A 19,598-nucleotide genomic window follows, 5' to 3' on the forward strand; every position below is an offset into this window, starting at 1 on the left:
CTGCCGATATTCTCCCTTCCGGATGGGCTGAAGTCCCGTCGACGTGATGACCGTTCACGTCGACGTAAATTAAACCTTCTTTTCATCGGCGTGACCCTGTGCTCCAGGTTCACGCCGACCAGCGTGGAGGTGAGAGACGGCCTGGGGGGTTGGCTCTGGGCAGGCGATGGCGTGGCCGCAGTCTGAATGCGTGAGGAGAGGTGTGTCTCCGCTTGTGTGTGTGTGTGTGTGCGGCGGGGGGGGGGGGGGTGGTTAGAGTGGGCTGGGCTCCGGGGGAGTGCCGGGAGGGGGGTCCGTGCCGGGGAGGGGGATGGGGGGGGGGTCCGTGCCGGGCAGGGGGATGGGGGGTCCGTGCCGAGGTGAAGGTTGGGGGGGGGGTCTGTGCCGGGGAGGGGGATGGGGGGGGTCCGTGCTGGGGAGGGGGATGGGGGGGTCCGTGCCGGGTTGGAGGTTGGGGGGGGGTCCGTGCCGGGGTGGAGGTTGGGGGGGGGTGTCCGTGCCGGGGAGGGGGATGGGGGGGGGGGGTCCGTGCTGGGGAGGGGGGTGGGGGCGTCTGTGCCGGGGTGGAGGTTGGGGGGGGGTCCGTGCCGGGGTGGAGGTTGGGGGGGGGTCCGTGCCGGGGAGGGGGATGGGGGGGGTCTGTGCTGGGGAGGGGGGTGGGGGGGTCCGTGCCGGGGTGGAGGTTGGGGGGGTCCGTGCCGGGGTGGAGGTTCGGGGGGGGGGGTCTGTGCCGGGGTGGAGGTTGGGGGGGGGGGTCCGTGCCGGGGAGGGGGATGGGAGGGCAAGTGAGTTGGTCCACCTGGCCAGGTGCCAGCCTCTAACAGTTGGACCCATGCGGTCCATGCCACCTGGCTGGGGGGAGGAGGGGATATGGGCAATGATGACATGTCGTCGTTCCCCTCCCCCCACCAGGCCGTCATGTTTTCAGATCATCCAGCGATGTTGGCCGCCGTGGTGGCAGCCGCTCATGTCTATGTTGCCCTGGATGAGGAGGAGGAGGAGGAGGAGGAGCGTGCCAGAGAGGCGGCGCAGGCTGCTGCAGAGGGGCAGGCGGCAGCCGCCCAGGCTGGAGGGACACCTGACCGACAGGACGAGGAGGGGGAGGAGGACGTCGCGGCCCCACGGCAACGGAGGCACCCGAGGGCGCCCCGTGTGTACCGGCCCAGGCAGTCATACCAGGACCTCATGGACCGGGAATGCAGGAGGAGACTCCGGATGAGCCGGGAAACCGTGGCACACATCTGCCACCTGCTGGCACACCTGTCACCGTGTGGCACTGGCGGGGGACACCCTCTCCCTGTGTCCGTCAAGGTTACGGTTGCCCTGAACTTTTATGCAACGGGGTCATTCCAGGCACCGAGTGGGGACCTGTCCGGCATATCGCAGACATCGGTGCACCGGTGCATCCGGGCAGTGACAGATGCCCTATATGCCATGGCGCACCGCTACATCCGCTTCCCCGTGGACCGGGCCAGCCAAGATGCCCGGGCCGTGGGCTTCTCTGCCGTGGCCGGGTTCCCCATGGTCCAGGGCGCGATCGATGGGATGCACGTCGCCGTGCGGCCACCTGCAGATAACAGGGCCGTGTTCACTAATAGGAAGGGGACCTATTCGATGAACGTACAGGTGGTCTGCGACCACCGCATGATGATCCTGCACGTCTGCGCCCGTCACCCAGGCAGTGTACACGACTCATTCGTGTTGTCGCGGTCATCCATCCCCGGCATGTACGAGGGATGCCATCGCCGGCTGAGGGGCTGGTTGCTGGGCGACAGGGGCTACCCATTGCGATCGTGGCTGATGACGCCTATACGGAGGCCACGCAATGAGGCGGAGAACCGCTACAATGATGCCCATGTAGCGACAAGGGGAGTGATAGAGAGGTGCTTTGGCGTGCTGAAGATGCGTTTCAGGTGCCTGGACCTCTCTGGGGGCGCCCTCCAGTATCGGTCAGATAGGGTCGGCCGCATCATTGTGGTGTGCTGCGTCCTGCACAATATAGCCCAACAGAGGGGCGATGTGCCTCAGGCAGAGGAGGGCGGAGTGGAGGAGCAGCAGGAAGAGGCGCAGTCCTCCCCAGATGAGGGGGATGGGGGTAATGGTCAGGGCAGACGGGGTAGACACAGGCGGGTGGCTGTCCACCGTTACCGGCTGGCCCAGCGGGCACTGGACAGACTGATAGACGCCCGCTTCACTGACTAGATGGGCGTCTATCAGTCTGTCCAGATGCCCATCCACCCACCCAGCACCCTCACCCCCCTCCCCAACCCCACCCACCCCACCCGCATGCACACCACCCCCCCCCCCATTGCCGATCCACCTGCGGCACAACGGGCCGGGCTCACACAGTTGCGGGTGGACGCGTGTCTATCGCAGGCCATGGAGGATGATGACAACCCGCCCTGCGGTGAGCTCCTGGCTCTACATCGTTGGACTATGTCTGACCCATGGCCACAGTACCACCATCCACCCGGACCATCCCTGCATGCGGCTGTGACACTGCAGCGCACGGTCCCGTCCTCTGCCCGGGGGATGTTGATGGCGGCCCAGGGGGAAGGGGGCAGACTCACCTGGGGCTGAGGTAAGACCACCCCTCACACACACACTTGCGCTCAACGTACATGACACCCCCGCACACTTTGGACAGAGCACAAAGGCAGCTTCTGTAGGTGTAACATTGACTTTAATAACCAAAGGAGTTCATGCACGTGCCCTAGCCCCTAAAACTCACCTGTGCCCTGCAACCGTGCCAACTTACTCAGTGTCTAATTGTTTGGCCTTACGGGCCCTTTGACTACGTCTACGTGGTTCCCCAGACGGTACAGCAGAACTGGAGGTGGACTCCTGTGATTCCTGCCCTCTGACACTGGATCCCTTTGGCGGCCGTTTCCTGGGGCGTCCTGGCCTAGATGGGCCAGGCTGCGGCCCGGGCGACTGGGATGGCGAGCTGCCAGCCTGTCCTGCCCGTTGCCCACCCGATGCACCTGGGACGGAAGGGGGGGAGTCCGAGGTGTCGCGGTGTACCGGGACCTCCCCTACAGAGGGAGCCGGGACGGACCACACCACCTCCTCCTCCCTCGGGGTGCCCGATGGCCCCCAGGCCTCTACATGGGTGGGGGATGCGAACGGACTGGCCATCCGACGCCACCCCGACATCTGGCGCTGCCAGTCCTGGAGGCCCGTGCTGGTATCGACAGGGGTCTGCAGGTTTGCAGCCATGGAGCCCAGGGGGTTGGCAAACCCTGTCTGTGACAGTGCGACGCCGGCTCGCACATGGCCACTGGCGCCGATGCCCTCAGCGATGACCTGCAGAGACTGGGCCATGGCCTGCTGAGACTGGGCCATGGCCTGAAGAGACTGGGCCATGGCCTGCTGAGACTGGGCCATGGCCTGCAGAGACTGGGCCATGGCCTGCTGAGACTGGGCCATGACCTGCAGAGACTGGGCCATGGCCTGCTGAGACTGGGCTATGGCGTTGAGCGCCTCTGCCATCTGGCGCTGGCACTTGCTCATGGCCTCCTGTGAGAGGGCAGCCATTTCCTGGGCCACAGACGCCGCCTGCACGGAAAGCCCCAGGCCTCGCAAACCGTTCCCCATGTCTGACACCGTCGCACCCATTGCCTCCACCGCGGACGCCACCCGTGCGGTGTCGGCCTGGGTGGCACGCATGACCGGCACCACTCCCAGCTCCTGGACGCGGGTGGACTCCTCCACCTGCGACCGCAATCGCCGCAAGCCGCCCGTCACCCTCTTCGCTCGTCTCCGGGTCGGTGGTTGCATCGGATCTATGTGTGGGTGTGGTAACTCCAGGAGCCCGGGATCCATCTGGGCGGCAGATGTTCGCTTGGGCTGGGCTGCCCTCCGACCGCCCGGCCCCTCTGCTGCTCCTACTTCCACCTGCTGTACCGGGACGGCTGTGTTGTGCGCACCAGTGAGTGTACCAGACGCCTCATCACTAAAGTGCCCAACCGTGGTGAGTGTTTCTGCGATGGTGGAGGGTGTTGGTGACAGCAGTGGCGTTGTGTCGTGCTCTTCGTCCCACTCTGAGTCCATGGCACTTTGGGGTGGGGGTTCGTCTCCACCCATACACTCTGAGTCACTGTCCGGTATTTTGTCTTCCTGGGTAGTGCTGTCCCGGGTACTGCTGTCCCGGGTAGTGGTGTCCCGGGTAGTAGTGTCCTGGGTAGTGGTGTCCCGGGTAGTGTTCTCCTGGGTAGAGGTGTCCTGGGTAGTGGTGTCCTGGGTAGTGGTGTCCTGGGTAGTGGTGTCCTGGCTCGGATGTGACGGGGGCCTGTGGCTGCCCCCCTCATCGCTGGGTAGTCGCTCCCGCACGTGACGGGGGTGTCGTCTCCCTGTTGCTCCTGGTCTCTCCGTCTCCCGTGGTGTGCGAGGGGCATCCTGCGGGCGTCGCATGCTGGAGGGTGCGGGTCTCTTCGTCTCCCGTGGTCTCCGAGGGGCATCCTGCGGGCGTCGCATGCTGGAGGGTGCGGGTCTCTCCGTCTCCCGTGGTCTCCGAGGGGCATCCTGCGGGCGGTCTGCATCTGCGGGGATGGGTGCCTGGACGTTTGGTCCTGCGATACACAATGAAGCATGCATGGTTAGACATCAGGCAGTGATCAGGTGATACGGGGGAGGGGGATATAGGGGAGGGGGGATATGGGGACGGGCTGTCGGTGGCTCACTTGCTAGTACGCCCCCGACCTCTGCATCAGCAACCTCCCGGTCCTCAGGTCCGCCAGCCAGTTCCAGGGCCCTTTCCTGGTGTTCGGTCAGTGACCTCTCATCAGCGGGGCCTCCTCCAGTCCTCACATGCTCCCTATTGTTGTGTGCGCGCTTCTCCTGTGGGGGGGGGGGGGGGCAGGGGTAAAAGGCAACACTGTTAGGCAGGTATATGAATGCACGCCAACGGTTGCGCGTGCATTGCAGAGGTTAAGGTTAGGGCTGGATTCGCTTGGGGATATGGGGGATATGGGGGAGGGGGGGATATGGGGGAGGGGGGGATATGGGGAAGGGGATATGGGGGAGGGGGGATATGGGGGAGGGGGGGATATGGGGGAGGGGGGATATGGGGAAGGGGGGATATGGGGAAGGGGGGATATGGGGGAGGGGGGCATATGGGGAGGGGGGATATGGGGGAGGGGGAGGCTCACCCTGCCTGCTCTGACGATGTCATTCACCTTCTTGTGGCACTGGGTGCCTGTCCGTGGTGTCAGGGCCACAGCGGTGACGGCCTCTGCCACTTCCCTCCACAGACGCCGGCTGTGGCGTGGGGCAACTCTGCGGCCGTGCCCGGGATACAGGGCGTCCCTCCTCTGCTCCACCGCGTCCAGGAGCGCCTCCACATCGCGTGACTCGAACCTCGGGGCTGAGCGGTGGCCGGCCATCCAGTCGGGTGTTGCGGTCGGGTGTTCCGGTCGGGTGGGGGGAGCAGCGCGGCCTTATGAGCCGTCACGCCGTGCGGCGCGTATGATGCTGTACGGTGTGAACCACTGCGCAAGCGCGGATCCCGTTACGCCGCTGCTAGCCCATTTCGGGCCGGAGACTATCGACCCATTTTTCCGAAGTGACGCAAGTCGGATTTGCGCCGTTTTTTGCGCCGATCGGCGGACTTTCCACCCATAACGGAGAATCTCGCCCCTGAAGTGGTTGATTTTTCCCACAACAGTTACCATTTATTTTATTTTAATATTTCAGTCTGTGGTCCCATAATCACAATGTGCCTTTAAGCAAAAGACTCAAAAGTTGAAAAACGTTTGTTCCTCGGCTTTGTTTTGTCGAAGGGAGAAGCCAGACTCCTCGTTACCGGGTGGATCCGAGGAACCAGGGGCGGGATTCTCCAACTCCCTGCCGGATCGGAGAATCCCCAGGGGGCGGCGCGAATCCCACCCCGCCACCCCAACGCTGGCTGCCGTATTCTCCAGCGTCATTTTTCGGGCGGGGGCGGGGTTCATGCCACGCCGGCCGGGCGCCCCAACCCGGCGGTTCTCCGGGCCCCAATGGGCCGAGCGGCCGGCCGTTTGTGGCCAGTCCCGTCGGCGTGGGTTACGCATGGTCCCACACGGCGGGACCTGGCAGGTACGTCGGCTGGGATGGTCCTCGGGGGGGGGCACGGGGAGATCCGACCCTGGGGTGGGGCGCCTCCACAGTGGCCTGGCCCGCGATCGGGGCCCACCGATCTGCGGGTGGGCCTGTGCCGTGAGGGCACTCCTTCATTCCACGCCAGCCATGGTGGAGCCCGACAGGGGCCGGCGCGGAAGGAAGGAGAAGAGAACCCCCCGCGTATGTGCCAAAACACGGCGGTCGGTCTGCGCAGACCCACGCCGGCCCTTTGAGCATGCGGGAACTCGCGCAGTCCCTTCAGCGCTGGCTGAAGCGGCGCAGCCTCTCCGGTGTCCACCTAGCCCCGGAGACAGGTGAGAATTCCTCATCTTGGGGGCCCATTGACGCTGCAGTCGTTGGCACTGTTTTCCCGCCGGCGTGGGGACTTAGTCCCCGAAAAGGAGAATTCTGGCCCAGGTTTGGAGGGACTCAGTTTGATTGGTTAACTGGCAACCGGTAGGCACCCGTGTTCTGCATGACAATGGTTAGTGATTGGTTCCTGCGCAATGTTTTCTGAGAGCAATTAATAATAATAATAATAATAATATTTATTGTCACAAGTAGGCTTAAATTAACACTGCAATGAAGTTCATGGGAAAATCCCCTCGTCGCCACATTCCGGCACCTGTTCCGGTATACTGGGGGTGTTGCCAATCGGCACCAGAGTCACCAATAATGTTGCCAATTAATAATGGTGCTCTTTAGAGTCGCCAGGTATCAAAAGATACCGGATTTACCGGATATCGGTCAAAGGACCACACAACCAGTTAGTCAGTTCAAGTTCAAAGATGGTTTATTTACACACAAGGATTACTTTGACATTCAACACAAAACACTACAAGTTAAACTACGCCTAACAACTACAATAACCTATACTTAACTTCAGGGCAACCGGCTCTATGCAGATGGACAAGGCCTTTGTCCGGATCTTGCGTGGCTGGGTGGAAGAAGTGTCTCTGTTTCTGATGGGCTCAACCATCTGGTAGCGATCGTTGGTCTTGAACTTGTCTGTCTGGTTGTTATGCTGCACTTGGGTTGGCATAGGCCGGATCCAAGAGAGACCGAGCACATGGCTGAGTCTCTTCTTATCCCTCTGGGGTTTCGCGCTCTTTGGGGCTGTCCTTAACTTGGACCCAATAATTCGACAGGCTTCGATCACTGCCTTCGATTTTGGCCAATAAAGGGGCGGGTGCCTTGATGGCTGGGTGTGTCCTTAGCGGTCATTGACCTTGGATATTTGGGCGGGGGGGTGTCCCCACGGTGGCCTGGCCCACAATCGGGGCCCACCGATCCGCGGGCGGGCCTGTGCCATGGGGGAACTCTTTTCCTTCCGCCTTCGCCATGGTCGCCACCATGACGGAGGTGGAAGAGACCCCCTCCGCTGCGCATGCGCGGGGATGTGAGCGGCCGCTGACGCTCCCACGCATGCGCCTTCCGGCAAAGTCAGTTTCGCGCCAGCTGGCGGGGCACCAAATGCCTTTCCCACCAGCTGGCGGGGCAGAAATCAGTCCGGTGCGGGCCTAGCCCCTCAAGGTGAGGGCTCGGCCGCTCAAGATGCGGAGACATCCGCACCTTTGGGGCGGCGCGATGCCGGACTGATTTGCGCCATTTTTGGCGCTGGTCGGCGGACATCGCGCCGATATCGGAGAATCCCACCCCTGAGTACAGTTCTTTTGTTCTGGGGAAATGGGCCATTAGAATGTAAACGAGTGGGGATTTCGATCGCGTCTAGCTACCTGGGTTGCAAATACACACACAAGCTCTGAATCTGTTTGAGTCCTGGGTTGGCCATAATTCCCATGGTCCTTTGCAGGTGGCCATCTAAGATGGCTACAGGGAGAATTCAGAATATCCAATTCACCTAACAAGAATGTCTTTCAGGACTTGTGGGAGGAAACTGGAGCACCCGGAGGAAACCCGCGCAGACACCGGGAGAATGTGCAGACTCCGCACAGACAGTGAACTGTTTAGGTCTTGGAAGTGAAAGGAACACACTCTTTCCTGTTTGCTGAAGTGGAATAACTGCTCTGTTGTTCTGAAAACAGTGAGCACCCGGCACATCCACTGCTCTGAACCTGAAATGACAACCTGGCCAGAGAAAATCATCTCAGCCCTAGAAGGAAGAAGTACCAAAGCAAAGGCATGAACTTAGGAAAGACATTGACTGGAAGTCATCCCAGTGCATCAAAAATCTTTATCCTTGTACTTTATTATAATTTTCTTTCCTCTTCCACCACCCTTTCCCCTCTGTGTTGTTTGTCTGTGTGTGTGTATGTGTATAAATACTGTGGCGAGTTAGGGGGGAGGGGTTGGGAAAGGGGTATTATATAGTAAGTTAGCTCATGAAGAGGAGGAAGGCCGATGTCGTCGCCTTCACCTCTCTGATTGCACGATGGTAAATTATACTAGAGTGACGGTCGCTTGGTTGGATGACCTGTACAACTTCCTGCGGTTGGAGAAGATAAAGAATGAGTTAAGGGGCTCTGCAGAGGGGTTTGAGAAAAAGTAGGGGATGTTTGTGATCGTGTTTCAGGAGCACGGAGGTTGGGGGGAGGGGGGTAAAAATGGGGAAAACATTTGTACAGACTATATAGTTGATTGTTGGGAAGTATGTTTCCCGGTGTGTTTATGGGTTGTAACCTGTTTTGACACAGTTCTGTAATAAAATACATTTGAAAAAAAAGATAGTGGGTGGGATTCTCCAATAATGGGGCAATGCCCCCACGTCGGCGTGAAAACCGGCGGCAACCACTCCGGCGTCAACGGCCCCCGACAGTAAGGAATTCTCCACTTTCTAGGGGGCTAGGTTGACGCTGGAGTGGTTCCTGCAGCTCCAGCTGGCGCCAAAGGGCCATCGCGAGTTTCCGCATGCGCAGAACGGCCGATGTAGTTACACGCATGCGTGAGGGTTCCCTTCTCCGCGCCAGCCCCCGGGCAATATGGCTGAGTCCGACAGGGGACCAGTGCGGAGTAAAGTAGGCCCCGACGGAACCAGCACTCCCGCCGATCGGTAGGCCCCGATCGCGGGCCAGGCAACCGTGGGGGGCCCCCCCAGGGTCGGATTCCCCCCACCCCCACTTCCAGGACGGCTTCCGCACTCGTACTTCCAGGTTCCACCGTGTGTGAGGTGAGTAATTCACGGCAGCGGGACTGGGCAAAACTCGTCGGCCACTCGGCCCATCGGGGCCCGGAGAATTGCCGGGGGGGGGTGGGGGGGCGCTGTCAACGGCCCCCGACCGGCGCGGCGGGAATCCCGCCGGCGCCTGAAAAATGGCGCCGGAGAATAGGGAAGCCAGCGTCGGGGCGGCAGGGCGGGATTCTCGCCTCCCCCAGGGATTCTCCGACCCATCGCAGGGTCGGAGAATCCCGGCCAGTAAGTTACATTTTCTGTCTGTTTAATTATAATACTATACATAATAAAAGGTTACTTGTGTTGTAAAGTTACAAACCTTTTTTAAATAAATTTAGATTACCTAATTCATTTTTTTCCAGGGGCAATTTAGCGTGGCCAATCCACCTAACCTGCACATCTTTGGATTGTGGGGGCGAAACCCACACAAACACGGGGAGAATGTGCAAACTCCACACAGACAGTGACCCACAGCCAGGATCGAACTTGGGACCTCGGCACCATGAGGCAGCAGTGCTAACCACTGCGCCACCGTGCTGTCTGTAAAGTTACAAACCTGGGGCCATGGGGATTTTAAATAAAATCTAATTTTACCCGTGTTGCCTCTGCAGGTCAGGTGGAGCTGGGAATTGACCACCCACTAACCCAGGGTGTTGTAACACTCCTGCACCAAGGCCTCCCCAGTGTTCGAAAACATTGAAACCCCTTGTCTGTCCTGTTGCACCACTAACCATTCCTCTTGCAGAACAGACAATCTTCCTCAGTCACTTCCAGCACCAGCTCCAGTCAAAATACATCACCCCTTCATAAGGTTTATTGGCTTTAAGTAGCACAGGCTAACTATTAAGTGGTACTCCCCTCGCACGATCTTGCATCCCCTGTTGAGACATGCACCAACTCAACAGCATGCTTAGAGTTGACTGCATGCTGCTATCATGTACATCAGCAGGCAGCACGAAGTTTGGCTGCTGTCTGCATTGGAAGCAATAAGAGCAGGTTATTTTACTGGAGTGGCGGTCGCTTGGTTGGGTGACCTGTACGACTACCTGCAGTTGGAGAAGATAAAGTAGAAGTTAAGGGGCTCCGCAGAGGGGTTTGAGAAAAGGTGGTTATTTGTGACCGTGTTTGAGGAGCTGCTCGTCGCACGGGGATGGGGAAATGTAATTCCCACAATTTTTTCCAGGCCTCATTTGAATTTTCTGACCATTGGCTCTTGTCTATTCTATTTAACAGCTGCTGATTGCACAGTAAAGACATGGCTATCAAAGACCTGTCATTTTCCTTCCTGATAAATGGCAGATGAATAAGCATCCTTGATTCTCCTGCAACTCCGGAAACACTTGACTGTTGTAGCCACCTAAAGTGGCCAACTCCCGATTTAAAATGGCGAACGGCAAAGGCTGATGGGAAAGTCAGCCAACAAGACAAAAACCAGCAGCAGCAGGTTTGCTGTGTATTTACCTCTGCAAAAACCAGAAAACATCGATACCAGCGACCATCAGCATAACAAAGTACCAGCCATCTGCATACTGATGAGCAATCCCCGGGAACAATAAGTAACATTTTGGACACACAAAGCAAAGCCAGACTCCTCGGCGCCAGCAGGAGCCAACACAAAGGAGGTGAACGAGCACCTCAAGACCGCCTCAGGGATCGGTGCTGGGTCCACTGTTATTTGTGATTTATATTAATGATTTGGATGAGAATTTAGGAGGCATGGTTAGTAAGTTTGCAGATGACACCAAGATCGGTGGCACAGTGGATAGTGAAGAAGGTTATCTAGGATTGCAACGGGATCTTGATCAATTAGGCCAGTGGGCCGACGAATGGCAGATGGAGTTTAATTTAGATAAATGTGAGGTGATGCATTTTGGCAGATCGAATCAGGCCAGGACCTACTCAGTTAATGGTATGGCGTTGGGGAGAGTTATAGAACAAAGAGATCTAGGAGTACAGGTTCATAGCTCCTTGAAGGTGGAGTCGCAGGTGGACAGGGTGGTGAAGAAGGCATTCGGCATGCTTGGTTTCATTGGTCAGAACATTGAATACAGGGGTTGGGACGTCTTGTTGAAGTTGTACAAGACATTGGTACGGCCACACTTGGAATACTGTGTGCAGTTCTGGTCACCCTATTATAGAAAGGATATTATTAAACTAGAAAGAGTGCAGAAAAGATTTACTAGGATATTACCGGGACTTGATGGTTTGAGTTATAAGGAGAGGCTGGATAGACTGGGACCTTTTTCCCTGGAGCGTAGGAGGCTTAGGGGTGATCTTATAGAGGTCTATAAAATAATGAGGGGCATAGATAAGGTAGATAGTCAACATCTTTTCCCAAAGGTAGGGGAGTCTAAAACTAGAGGGCATAGGTTTAAGGTGAGAGGGGAGAGATTCAGAAGGGCCCAGAGGGGCAATTTCTTCACTCAGAGGGTAGTGAGTGTCTGGAATGTGCTGCCAGAGGTAGTCGTAGAGGCGGGTACAATTGTGTCTTTTAAAAAGCATTTAGATAGTTACATGGGTAAGATGGGTATAGAGGGTTATGGGCCAAGTGCGGGCAACTGGGACTAGCTTAATGGTAAAAACTGGGCGGCATGGACTGGTTGGGCCGAAGGGCCTGTTTCCATGCTGTAAACTTCTATGATTCTTCTATGATCAGGGAACCGCTCCAGAAAATCGAACCAAGCGATTGGGACAAAGTCCAATCACTTGGGACCAGGTACAGGGTCCGCCCCGAAAGGCGGGAAGCCCTTGGGGACTATAAGAGTTGAGCCCCAAGTTCAAATCGCTCTCTTCTTCACTCGCTTCACTCTTCTTCACCTCTTCACTCGCTTCACGCTCTTCTTCCTGCCCGGGTCACCCAGCAACAACAAACCAACATTGACCGTGACCGGTGCAGTGACTCCAGTGATCATCAAACTCGTAAGTCTTAATTCAACGCTCGCTACGAGATATGTGCTCCTAGCTACCAATCCGTACCAACTTCGAATCCCGCAGACTCAGAACCCGAACGAAAGGCCATTTGTTTCCCTGACCTGGTGGGCCAGTTCAAAGTTAAGTATAGGCCTGTTAGTTGTAGAAGTATCTTAGATGTAGAATTTGTGCATGAGTAGCGATTACTGTGTATAATAAATGTGCTTTGATTTAAATCTTACTAAGCGGTCTATTGGATTATTGATCATTACTTGGACTTGAACCTCGTGGCGGTATCATAAAGATACCTGGCGACTCGAGAGCAAAGGTAGTAAAACAGAACAATTGAACTAAGGCAAAATCAGCAACACTGTGTGTAGAAATTCCCAGAGATAGTAGAGACCTTTTTCCTAAAGGCGAAGCACGATTAAGAAATAGAATCATTTGACTTTGACAATGGACTCAAAATGTCTTTGGATTTGGCCTGTCAAAAGCTGTGGAACAACTGTGATCTCCTTTGAGATCAGACTGACCAATACTCTTTCTGTATGTGTTTGAGTTACTGACTCCTGTACTTGTACTACAAGAGACTGTGGTTGATGGAGGAAGAATTGGTATTCACTTGGCACATGCCTCCTTCAAAATGCTTATTCAGCTTTCCTCCTGTTTTGTCAACTTTACTCATAATATATTGACTCTGATGCCATCTTTAATTGTCAAGGGCACATGTTCCTGTTCGGTCAGCTGTTGTATTACATACAACACCTCATTAACCTCTCATACAATACAGTGTTAGGGTTCTTCTGTTGAGCTTGCTACAACCCCAGGGGTTCTGATCTCTTGAATTACTTGCCATGGCTAGAGAAACAGGTGATGGTTCAGTAAAAAGATTACTGTTCATCAGTTTGTCAAGCGTATAACTGACAGCAGGATTTAGTGGATATTGGAAACAATGCACAATACTACAACTGCCATTTGGTACCATCTTCAACATGTTCATACATTTATCAGTCACATAAACAACAATCTAAGACTTGGCACAATTATGGCACAAAAAATGTTCCCATCCACTTGCAGAGTTAAAATCTGGCATTCAGATATAGTGCCATTAGCTTTTGCTTTTCTAATTGTTCCAAACTTCACCTTAGTCATTACTGCTATATTTCCTTTGTGCCCTGCTAATCCATGCTGCTTTAGTCTGGAACATAACATTTCCTTTTCTGCTTTTGCATTTATACTTTTCCTGCATTTTCACACGCCACTTTATTAGTTTGTAGGCTAAGGCAATGATATTAGAACATACATTTTTTGTTGCAAGTCAATTTTCTTGATTTAGTTGCTTTACTCTATTTAAGACAAAATCCTATAAATATTTCTGAAAGAGCAAATCCTGGGTAATTTTTCTTTAATGCCAGGAAGTCTATCACACAGGTGCAGGGTATTGCATTTGTTTATCTAATACTTGAACGAAGCTATCGCAAACTGGGCACATTTATAATTATGCTATTTATTTCCAGACCCATCAATATAATTTCCTGCACCACATCCAAATTTTAGTACTTCTTTACATTTCTAATTTACTTTTACAACAGAAAATAGTTTCACAACAGGATATAAACAGCAGCTTTGTTAAATTGAATCATTGATAGCATTCCAGTGCTATCGAAGTTGAGTACTTATTGTGACCTTTACTGATCCTAGCAAGACTGACCTATCTACTGTGGGATCGTCTCAATCCTTAGCCAAACATTCCTGACCTATAGACCACAATCAATAAGGAAAAACAACGACACCTCCCCCATGATAGTCCTCAATACCAAGGCCCCATAAGGCTGCAGACTTAGCCCCCACTATACTCCCTATACACACATGACCGTGGAAAAATTTGGCTCCAACTCCATCTACAAGTTTGCTGATGACACGGCCGTAGTGGGTCGAATTCCAAACAATGATGAGTCAGAGTGCAGGAGGGAGATGGAGAATCTAATGGCATGGTGCAACGGTAACAACCTCTCCCTCAATGACCGCAAAACTAAGGAACTGGTCATCGACTACAGGTAGCGAAGTGTCGTACACAGCCCTATCTGTATCAATAGTGCCAAGGTAGAGATGGTTGACAGCTTCAAATTCCTAGCTGCGCACATCACCAACAATCTGTCCTGGTCCACCCATGACGACTTTACGACCAAGAAAGCACAACAGTGCCTATACTTCCACAGGAAACTCAGGAAATGCGGCATGTCCATATTGACTTTTACCAATTTTTACAGATGTACCATAGAAAGTAGCCTATCTGACTGCATCACAGCCTGCTATGGCAACTGCTCGGCCCAAGGCTGTAAGAAATCAGAGACTCACACTCACAGCCCAGTCAATCACGCAAACCCGCCTCCCATCCATTGACTCTGGCGCGATTCTCTCAAAAGGGAACAAAGTGTACTAGTGAGCGCATTTAGCCCTGTGATTCCCGGCGATCACAATGCCAACATACACATGGCTATTCAACGCAACTCGTGTTGAATAAGGGGCCTAAATGGGGAATGCGCGGCCAAGAATGCACATCGCCCCGTTTTTGTATGGGGGGAGCTCTGCTCACTGGAACTCCTCATTGTAGTGAGAGATCGGGAAGCCACGTTTAAATGTCGTCCCGATCTCTGAGGCCCTCAAAACAATCCCCAACCTCCCCGCGCAGCCCAGATGCATTATGGGAGGGTCCCCGAAACCTCCCCCCCACATTGGGCAACACCGGCCCATTCGCGTGCAAAACGAAATGCCAGCTTGGCAGTGCCAATGTGGCACCTAAGCAGCGTCCATGTCAGCTGGAAGTGCCATCTGGGTAACTTGGCAGTGACAGGCTGGCACCCAGGTGGCACTGCCACGGTACCTAGGTGGCAGCAGCAGTGCCAGGACACCATCGTGCTCAAAGGGCATGCAGCCGGGGGCCTCCGATCCCCTGGGAGATCCCCACAAATGCCGTGCCGTCTGGTCCCCGTTTGTGGGGACCAGTGCTGAATGGCGCTCACCCGAGGTCTCTGAGGCGAAGGGGTTGAATCCCAAAGCCTCAGATACCTCGGGAATGTGCGCATTAGAGTGAGGCATACTTGCCAAAAAGTGATCCCACCCATTGCGGGCGGGTTTCACATCGCAACGTCTCATGTGGCGAGCTGAGTCGATCCCGGGAGCGGGGTCTCCTGGTTTTCAACCGCCACGCTGCGTCGCGGTGATCTGCTTTTCGGGCGCAGCATGGCCATTGGATCGTGCCCTCTGTCTATATCTCCCGCTGCCTTGGGAAAGCGGGCAGAATAATCAAAGACCCCTCCCATCTGTGATATTCTCTCTTCCAACTTCTTCCAGAAGATACAAAAGTCCGAAAACACGCATTAACAGATTCAAAAACAGCTTCTTCCCTGCTGCTATCAGACTCCGAAACGGCCCTCTTATTGACTGGACTGATCTCTCCACGCATCTTCTCCACTGTGTAGCACTACACTCCGTATGCTTCACCTGTTGTCTATGTGTTTACATCGTGTATCTATCGTATGTCCTATGCTTTTCATGTATGGTATGATCTGACTGGACTATACACAGAACAATACTTTCCACTGTACCTCGGTACATGTGACAATAAATCTAAATCCAAATCTAATCTAAAATACCCTCAGCATTATCTGTCAGGTGCAGAAAAGGATGGAAGCTTGGAACACTTCTGTCTGCTATACGGGTGACGACTTACATTAGATTTCAAGTTTTCATCTATAGAGATTCAAAGCAAATCCCAGTCATTGTAAAAAACTGACACACATTGCATGAGATCACAATCTCTTTACATCTAGAAATTCCTGCTAACAGAGGTATACCTAGTTACATCACTCTACTTATGGAAATGAGAGAACCTTCGAAGTTGTGTTCATCTGATTAATGATTGAATCAATTTATCTGGTAGTGGACACAGTCATTAAAAGGTATTGGTGCTATTTTAGTGGGTGCGACATTGTAGAACTTCAGCACTCGCCAAGGATTCCACAGATGTTGCAGAGGATAGATTAAAAGAGCCTCATTAACATGATGCTTTAACTCCACATACTGCCATGGCAACATTTCTCATCAATTAATGCCATATATGTTAGGAGAGGTCTGATTAAATAATCCTTAAAAATGCAGACCTTTCTTTCTTTTTGTTTTAATGGGAACTAAATATGCAAAGGAGTGAATTGTGGTGTTGATTGCACTCTCCGAAGATCTTTGTTCTTATATTTGGCAAACTTTAAAGGACATGTATTTATATTTAAGGATTCAGAATGGTGCGATATAATTGGCATTGTTACTAAGACACTCTTTATGAAAATACGACTTTATGAATTTATTGACTGGCAACCACCAATTGAATTAAAGAAGTCAAGGACAGCATGGTGGCACAGTGGTTAGCACTGTTGCCTCACAGCACCGAGGACCCTGGGTCACTGTCCGTATGGAGTTTGCACATTTTCCCCGTATCTGCGTGGATCTCACCCCCACAACTCAAAGATCTACAAGTAAGTGGATCTACCATGCTAACTTGTCCCTGAATTGGGGGAAAAAAGAATTGGGCACTTTAAATTTATAAAGAAAGGCATTTAAAAAGTCTAACTCTGCATCTCAGTGACTTGAAATCACAGTCAAAGATGGCTGCACATTTGCATCACCATGACTTCTGCATTCCAAAATTAAGGAGTCATACAGTACAGGAGAGGTCCTTCGGTCCATCGAGTCTGCACCAACAAAACTACACCAAATCTATGCTAATCCCACTTTCCAGCACTGGGCCCATAGCTTTGAATGTTATGATATTTCAAGCACTCATCCACGTACTTTTTTAAAGGTTGTGAGGTTTCCCGCCTCTACTATCCTCCCAGGCAGTGCACTCCAGACTACCACTACACTCTGGGCGAAAAAATGTTTTTCTCAAATCCCCTCAAAACCTCCTGCCCCTCACCTTAAAATTATGCCCCCTCGTTATTGACCCTTCAACTAAGGGGAACAGCTGCTTCCTATCCACACGCTCCATACTCCTTATAATCTTATTCATCTCAATCAGGTCACCCCTCAACCTTCTCTGCTCTAAATAAAACAACCCAAGCCTATCTAGCCTCTCTTCAAATCCCAAATGCTCCATCCCAGGCAACATCCTGGTGAGTTTCCTTTGCACCCTTTCCAATCACTTCCTTCCTAAAGTGATGTGACCAGAACTGCACACAGTACTCCAACTTTGGTCTAACCAAAGTTTTGTACAGCTCCAACATAACCTCCCTGCTCTTTTCATCTATGCCATGACTGATAAAAGCATGTGTCCCATATGCCTTGTTAACTACCCTATTAACCTATCCTACCACATTTAGGGATCTGTGGACAAGCACCCTAAGAGCTCTCGGTTCCACTAAGCTTCCTAGTGTCTTGCCATGGACAGGAGACACTTGTCTGTAAATCCTCACCAGGAACAATTGCCTTTAAGGAGCGTGAAAGGGGGCCATCTCCAATCCCATTAGCAAAGCATCCAGACAATCACCTGCATATTTAACTTGGTGGATACAATCAATTATGCATAATCACTTGGACAATGGGGATCCAGGACATGAAAGGATTTGCCCAGACATAATTTAATCATGTAAACCAGGCGACTGAAATCCACCAGCTATCACTTGAGTCACTGGACAGTTGGAATAAGTAGGTCATGTGACATGTCAGCTAACCCTTTGTGTGTTTAGCTGTTTTCTCTGTAGACCAGTAAATCAGACTGAAGAAGCAAAATCCTTGTGTGGGTCTCTCTCTCTCTCTCTATCCATCCAACTGGCAAACGTTCAATCTTGGCTACTTTTGTTTTGGCTCTCTCTGTGCCGCAGACAGAGATTTTTAAAAAGAACTTAACCCTGAAGCTGCTATCTTCAGAAGATCAGATAATTTGTGCATCTTTAAACTGCCTCAATGTCAAACCCAGAAGAGCAGAGCAGTGCCACAGTGTTTAGCACTGCTGCCTCACAGCGCACGGGACCCAGTTTCAATTCCAGCTTTGAGTGACTCACTGTGTGGAGTTTGCAAATTCTCCCTGTGCCTGCGTGGGTTTCCTCCGGGTGCTCCGGTTCCCTTGCCAAGTGTACCGAGGTACAGTGAAAAGTAATTTTCTGCGAGCAGCTCAAACAGCTCATTTAGTACATGACAATAAAATAAAAAGAAAATACATAATAGGGCAACACAAGGTACACAATGTAAGGTTAGGTGGATTGGCCATGATAAATTACCCCTTCGTGTTCAAAAGGTTATGTGAGGTACTGGTTTATGGGGATAGGTTGAGGGAGTGGGCCTAGGTAGGGCGCTCTTTAGGAGGGTGGGTGCAGACTCGATGGGCTGAATGGCCTCCTTCAACACTGTAGGGATTCTATGATTCTATAAAATACCGAGTTCAGCCTGAAGTCAGCCAAGTCACCAACGACCAAGAGCGAACCACCAGGAGCCCTTTAACTTCACTGGACTTTTAATGGCTGAGTTCATCCTCCCACTACCGATCTATTTGTGTGTATACGGTTGAACGTTTTTGTTCTTCTTCTTAGATAATTAAGGACAATAAAAAAACATTCTCTTTTCCTTTTTTAAAATCTCTAGGAAATCTGTCTCTTGGTGATTTTAATGGTCACCGCGCATAAACAGTTAAACATTCATCAAATTGGCAAGCACATGCTTTTTAAAATAAAAACAACTTGCAGTGAAACAAGGAGTGCAAAAAGATGGAAACAATACAACCCCCTCCTCACCTGGTCGTAACAGGATGGATGTGAAGTTTACATCAGAGGCTACAAATGATGGGCAAAGCTGAACATGTAAACATGCGAAAACAGGTAAGCATTGGTCGGTCCATTCCGCACATCCCCACACTGTGATGGTGGAACTGAGCATTGTGACCTCTGTTGCTCAGCACCCAGCAACAGCAACCCGACAATGCCAGAATAATCACATAAATCCCAAGACCAATTTGTGTAAACAAATATGAGAAATTCCTCTCAAATCCCTGCATTTTTCAAAATGTGTCTTTTTGTGCTGCCCTTACACTCATCCTCCTATTCATTGCTGTGTCTTACACCTTCAACTCTGGAATTTTCTTCATGAACCTCTTCCACTTCCCCCTCATTCTGTAGGTTCTTCCGTAAAATATGCCTATTCAGCCAAGCTGTTAGTAATCTTTGAACAACTCCCCATTTGGCTGGGCTTTGATATTGGTGTGACAGTGTTTCTATGAAACACCTCAAGACCTTTTTATGTTAAAGAACATAACGTATAGGAGCAGGAGAATAATAATAATAATTTTTATTAGTGTTACAAGTAGGCTTGCATTAACATGGCAATAAAGTTGCTGTGAAAATCTTCTGGTCGCCACACTCTGGCGCCTGTTCAGCTACACTGAGGGAGAATTCAGAATGTCCAATTCACCTCA

The sequence above is a fragment of the Scyliorhinus torazame genome, chromosome 8 (genome assembly GCF_047496885.1).
Source record: "Scyliorhinus torazame isolate Kashiwa2021f chromosome 8, sScyTor2.1, whole genome shotgun sequence".
NCBI lineage: Eukaryota > Metazoa > Chordata > Chondrichthyes > Carcharhiniformes > Scyliorhinidae > Scyliorhinus > Scyliorhinus torazame.